Source organism: Mercenaria mercenaria, chromosome 8, assembly GCF_021730395.1.
Source record: "Mercenaria mercenaria strain notata chromosome 8, MADL_Memer_1, whole genome shotgun sequence".
Taxonomy (NCBI): Eukaryota; Metazoa; Mollusca; class Bivalvia; order Venerida; family Veneridae; genus Mercenaria; species Mercenaria mercenaria.
In genome coordinates this window covers 63,419,473-63,426,591 of record NC_069368.1, presented here as the reverse complement: position 1 = coordinate 63,426,591, position 7,119 = coordinate 63,419,473, and the positions used below count along the sequence as shown (strand labels likewise).

General features: G+C 32.2%; 1 long non-coding RNA gene across 1 annotated transcript; it reads right to left on the bottom strand.

Moving 5' to 3' along the window:
- Nucleotides 1–1,221: 1,221 nt before the first annotated feature.
- Nucleotides 1,222–5,112, bottom strand: LOC123565695 (uncharacterized). The gene is made up of 2 exons (XR_006689199.2): nt 5,031–5,112; nt 1,222–4,015 (listed from the first exon to the last, which is right to left on the bottom strand). It is a non-coding gene; the product is annotated as an uncharacterized LOC123565695 (long non-coding RNA).
- Nucleotides 5,113–7,119: the final 2,007 nt, after the last annotated feature.

Below are 7,119 nucleotides of genomic sequence, written 5' to 3'. Positions count from 1 at the left end.
TACGTAATTTGTCTTCTGTTCTGTGTTAGAAATATAAAATATGAGCCGCGCCATGAGAAAACCAACATAGTGCGTTTCCGACCATCATTGATCCAGACCAGCCTGTGCATCTGCAGTCTGGTCAGGATCCATGATGTTCGCTAACAGTTTCTGTTATTCCAATAGGCTTTGAAAGCGAACAGCTTGGATCCTTACCAGACTGTAGGGATGCGCAGGCTGGTCTTGATCCATGCAGGTCGCAAACGCACTAGGTTGGTTTTCTCATGGTGCGGCTCATATGTATTTTTTTGTCTCTGTCGCATAGGTAATTTTATAGTTCTGGTTGAAAAAAATGCATTGTTTTCTCGCTCGCTCTGCTTGCACATATAAAACAGAATTAGTCCTAGGTAAACCCTCCCCATAAAAATCCTCAGAAATCTGTTGACAGTAACCATATCATAAATGACTTGGAATCTAATCATGAAGAAGCCCAAAAACCTCCCACCAACAGAGAACAGTTTTTACCAGCTCTTGCTGCTACGATATTGCTATCAGTTAATGGTATGGCGGAATGCTCTTCCAAGAGCAAGAGACTTCGGTTATGATTAAAATGGGAATGAGAATAAATACTTAAAACATAAATTGATGATACAGCCAGCAGCTGCTCCAGAGCTTTTGCGATGGCAATACAGGAGCATAGACCATGGTATTTGTACTTTTGACTGAACTGATTTAATGTCTGATTTTTACAGTTCACATTCATTCAGGTGTATGTTACTTCTTTTGAAGAATCAACGTTTCTCATTTTTGACATATTTGAATATGCAGAAATGTTTGTTACTTAAACAGAAGTAACAATGTCTTACAAGTAAACTTAAAATGACTAATACAATATCGACTATGTGTGTTCGTGTTCTTGGCATGCATTTTGTACAAATCCTCCATCAAAAGATTTTCAGCATCTCCCCATTTATATGTTTTCAGGCAGTGTCTTATGAAATTTCAACATAATTTATCAAATACATTTTACAATCATAGGAAATGAGGACTGATGTAGCATTTGCGCTGGCAGTGCAGAAGATACAGACAAAGACACGACATTGTGTAAAAATATGCTTAAATGTTTAGCCATCGCGTGTGGCAGTAATACAGATGACTCAAAACATATTATGTCAGATTGTATCAGTCAACATTTGTTTAAATATATGATGTAATTTTTGTAAAAAGAACCAACAAAAAGTGTTCTCATTTTACTAATTTATTTTTCAATCGTGAATGTAAAACACACAGACAAAACAAGACAAACATACATATTTAAATCACCTATCGCCAAAATACTGTTCTACGCTGTTTTATGAAAAGAAAAAAATAATGTATCATTCAGTTAACGAAATGTTGTACAAAGAAGTTGGTGTTCAGCAAGCTTTTGAAAGCAGCTAGCATGTGAGCTCCCCTGATCTTGACTTGATTGGAGTTTCAAAGATTTGGAGTAGCGAATGAAAAGGTACGATTGTCATACATCATGGTTTTAGTTTTTGGCATAAACAGTGACAGCGTGTCTTGTGATCTTAGGTTTCTTACCGGTTTATACACTTCTATCATATCATGGGACTGATTGTGTATAGCCTTAAAAGAGTGGGCCTGTATTTCACTGGCAACGAATGGAACTCCTTCGGAATCGGTGTTATATGATTGTGACGGAGAGTCTTAGTGGTCACGCGAGCTGTCGTGTTCTGGATATGTTGCAACTTTTTAATATAGATATAAGTTACTTACGTATAAAAAGATACCCCATTAAAAAGTTTCCAGATAGCTTCCTACATATGTTCTCGATAGCCTTTTTTCAATCTAAGGATTTTCTACACTTTGCACTGCTATAATTACCTAATAATTTTGTAGTATGAGGTAATTATAGCAGTATAGTATGTAGAAACATGTTTCCTTAAATAACAAATAAATGAAATTAAAATTTTGTTTTTTCCGAGGTGCAGGAGATAAGAAACTGACATGTGTAAAATGTACACAAAACACACATCTTGTTTGCTAGTGACTTAGATTACTTAAATCATATTATGCCAGTTTGTATCAATCAACATTTGTTCAATGTAGGTTGATTATTAATTTAGAATTAATATCATAAAGGTTATTTATTTATATTTAAAAAAAAGATGTAATTGCAGAGCAGTATTCTATCTTTCACTGATGTTATAATATCTCACAAGCTTACAAGTAAACAAACTGTCGAAGACATTGTTACGTATGTTGTATTTTAATCATTTTTACATTTTCTTTTACAAGAAAATGACCTGAGTAAATAAATCAGCATCTTATGTGATTGCTACAAAATTAGTTTTCATTTTCGAATTAACATTTCAGTCTGTTTTAACTACTTTATACATTTTCATCATTTGCAGATTAACTACACCCATTATTTAACTTAGTTTTACTAATGCCGGTATATACCAAATTTTAATCATGTAATAATTCTTTTTCACGTGTTCGTTCTGTCCAAAAGAAACTGTTTGGACATTTAAAAAACAAAACATTTACTTAATATGAATTTTAAAGTATTACACTATAATCTTATGTAAGTGTACGTAGATTTACCCCACCCAATTAGCTGTTTACTTAGCCCTTGATTGTTGGATTAATAGATAATAAATTACTTAAAAGCTGTCATGTAAAATACTGATGATATAGTTTATGAAATTTCTGAACATAATAAAGCACAAAACTTGTAAAATATAATCAAGCAATTAAAAGTGATAGAATTATTAAAGGAAAGTATCTAAAACAGTAATTTTTTCCTATCGTTTTGCATGCAATATCCTCCATATTTTGTAAGAATATATTTCAATTACTTGAAGATAAAATATGCTATGTTTTAACTATTTTGCAACAGAAACTTGTATAGAATTAGGACCATGCCTATAAAATTGAAATATATTGTCAAGTCAATTTGTATAGTATGATTTTTAATTTTCGGCGGCCATATTGGCGGCCATCTTGAATTTGGGCACTTTGCCCACCACTTGGATTCTGGCATCAACTGGTTTTGGAAACTTAAGACTGTCACAAACATTTTGATATATAGTTTGATATGTGCACATTCGTAGACCACCTACCACCATGAAAGTGAACTCGTTTGCGACAGTAGTTGTGAATTGTGAAACATTCTGATCACTTGCTATTTTAAGTAACTTGACCTTGGTGAATTAAAATCATGTTTATTTTTTATCTCGTTACTATGGTAACAAAGATATTTTTTGTAGCAGATCTGATACGCCGGTTTTTTTTTCGGAATTGTAGCAGATCTGCTACATAAATAGAAACTAGGTTTGGGCAGGTTTTTTAACAAAGTAGGTGTCTGAAACTGAATCAAACTTCATTACTGATGAACAAAACTTTAATATTGACTTTGTAAATCAACAATAAAACTTTCTAACAATAAACTAAAGTAAACTACGACTAGAGCGGGGATCAGTTTCTAAAATCCATACTTATATAACAGTTCAGTCTATTCATGCGACTAGAACCATGGTGGCAATTTCCATATTTTGTCTGGAGTGCCAGTGTCAACATGATCCAGATTGTTAGAGTAATGCAACAACCGAATAAGATTTAAGATTGTTTTAGATAGGCATAAGGCGTTTGTAAGTTTTCTAGGATGGCCTCTTTATCACCAGTTAGGAGCCCGATATTCACATGATGTCCGCACAGAACCATGAACAGGTGTGTCAGTGATGTTACAGACTAACTGGGCCAAAGGAATATCATCATCTTTATCTTCTGAACAAGCCTTATCATCACCAGAATTAGCTATCTGACTGCCACCGCGTCGTTTACGTTTCATGTTTACTAATGGTTCATCGTCACTATCAGTATCACTATCACTAGTTGCATTTTTCAGAACTTTAGTCACATCATCATCACTGTCAGATAGATCTTCTATATCACTGCTATTGCCATCAAAGTATTCAGCGAAGTCACGGATCTGTTCGTCTCTTTTCGGCCTTTTAGCCATTATCTGACATCCCTGAAATGTATAAAAAATGAATTAAAAATTATGCAAATATTCGAGAAAATATAGTGCAAAGAAGTCAAAATTAGAGTTAAGGCAGTGGCTAGAGGTCCGGTAACCTAGACAACCCGTACAGGGCAGGCTAGAGGTCCGATAATTAATATGAATATTGAGAATTGTATTACAAAGAGCAGACTTTTTTATCTTAAAAGAACGGGAGATGATTTCAAAAGTTTGTTCACATTTTTTTTCTCGTTGTTTTAAAAATGGTAAGTGACAGGAAACGTAAGTATTTACAATTCTTTACTCCCGGGAAAATACGATCGCAAATTCGACAAATAAATAATAGTAATTTGTACGCCATAATCAGAAGCTTTTATTGTTTTTCTTGTTTTCTTCACGGGACTAATGAGTACTACTCTAATGAATTGAAATGATAAACATATTTTTTTTTTTGTATTTAAGACATGGGTTTTGCTTACGAACTGTAGAATTCGTTTTATTGCTCGAGTAGTAAATAACGGTAACTACCGGAAATCGCTGTTAAAATTTCATATTTTATATGCATCGAACCGGAAAAGCAACGAAAACATACGAAACTCAATTTTTTTAAATCATCTCCCGTTTTTACAGTCTAGCTCTTTGTAAATACCGTTCTCAGAAGTCATATTGATTACCGTACCTCTAGCCTGTCCTGTATGGGTTGTCTAGAGATCCGGTACCGGACCTCTAGACTCCGGGTCTAGAAGTCCGGTTACCTGACCCCTAGCCGTAAACATGACAAAGCGTAATTCATAGAATAAGTTTCAAGTTTTAACTTAATTTGTGTTGAGATAATTCAAACTTCAGATGAAAACAAAATCTGGGTACAAAAATGACAGTAAACATTACAGCCCAGTGTAGCAGATCTGCTACGGTGAAATTCTCATTCAATTTCTGCCATTCTTGTAAATTCCTATATTGAAAATTATTAACTGATGTACAGATATAGTCTTAAATTTTACGAAAATGACAATAACATAAAATTTACCTGTTTAAACTCTGTATTTATACTTGAAAATCAGTTGACCTTTCTAGACCATTTTTAGTACTACAAATGGCGGATATATAACAAAGGGACGTAACCGCGCAATTCCACAACTAAGTGTAAAGGATAGTTTAAACATATTTGCAAAGCATAGTTCTTTAGAAAAAAAAAACAACAACACAATATGAGTTATATATATATATTTAGAAAAAAAAACAACAACACAATATGAGTTATATATATATATATTTTTTTTTGGATCAAATTGGCATTATTTAAAATTGTATGTAGCAGATGTGCTACATTGGGTTAGGTTCTAGAGGGTATTATTTCATCTCAAACAAAGATTTCAGTGGGAGTATGATTCACCTTTAGTGAGATTTCTAGTTAGTACAATTCTTAAATTTGTGTTCCCAGGTCGCACAGATTATACTGAAATCATTGGAGATTAACAGAAACCCAGATGGAAAATTGATATCTAATGTTTCCTCTGCAGGCATAGAGTTCATTTAATGTGGTAACATAATGGTTTATAGGTGTATTTTTTTCTAGATTTGATAGAATATCATCACATAAACTAAAAATACATCTGTTTAATAAGTTCTAGTATTAAACTTGTATATGATAAAAAATTAATCTGAAAACATTAAAAGAAAACAATGATTTTCATATCTGCATTGATCACCAAATAGCAGTCAATTTATATAAATTGTATAAACAAACAATGGTAACTACTCTAATAATAAACAGTATATTGATCGAAAAATGTTTTTTCTACTTTTGAAAGTAAGCAAGCTACTGAATATTGCAAAAGGCTATTTCTTGACATGTGTAAAAATTGTTAAGGCTTCGTTAATTTGAATAAATAAAAGGTTAAATTCACCTAAGTTGGGATTTAATTTTATTTCGTTTCCAATTTGCATTCTAAATGCATTTTGTACATTGTGCTTGTCAGTATTCACTTGTGATAAAGCAATATCAGTTCCCTATTATGTGCCTAAATGAAACAGTTATGAAATAGGACATATGTGAATGCACTATAATTAGTACTGTGTTATCTGACAGTTATCATAATAATTTTAAAAGTAGTTACTGACCAATATGGAATATAATGTATATGATATGAGACAGTTACTAAGCATGGTGCCTGTGAAATTGCATTCTGTGTGTTCAGTATCTTCAGGTCTGTGTTTAGATGTTACATTAAATCAATCACAAATTTTGTGATGATAACACCGGTCAAAATCAGAATATGTTTTAATATTTTAATATCCTTATAGTTTTAAATCTTTTGATTTTGAAAAACAATTGCACAATTTCTTAGAATGATGTCACATTCAAAATGAGCATAATTCTGTTCATTCGCCTATAAAAATGCAACATTTTTTTATTCAACATATTTGTCACATAGTTTTGAAAAAAGAAGGATTTTATAGATTTAAATTTCAGTTCCCTTTCCTTTGAACACATTGTGTTGCTGCAAAAAAAAACTTAGGTTTACCTGATATAAATGATATTGGATTATCACTGAACCTTTTCCGTTCTCTCTGTATAATACAAAATGTAGATCATTGTATTCTAGAAAAAAAAATAATAGTGCATCTTTGTTTTCCAATGCATATATATCAACATTATAAACGATCTTGGGGAATTTTCTAGAAACTGAAGTGAAAAGTTATGTTGGTGATCCTCGACACAAATGAGTGACATATTTAATTTTTGTACTACCTCTAAAAATCTTATATATTTTTTTTCCATTCAAAGAATTCTAGGACACTAGGCCTAATTATACCTAACACAAGCTTAGAATTAAGAGCTATTCTGTTAATTGATACAACTGATAAGTTTCAAAAGCATGTGCATGTATTTATTGATACAATCATTACTACTGAGTTTTACTAGCTGTCATGTTAGTGTACTAGTTTCATTTTTTAAAGGACTGAACATCATTTTGTGACAGGAAAGGCCGTACCGGCGACAGTAACCATCAGAACAAATCAACACCCTTTACAATATTTACAAATTTATTTACAAAAGATGATTATTAACAGTGAATAGATGATATGAAAAGAAAGAAAAAACTGATTATAAG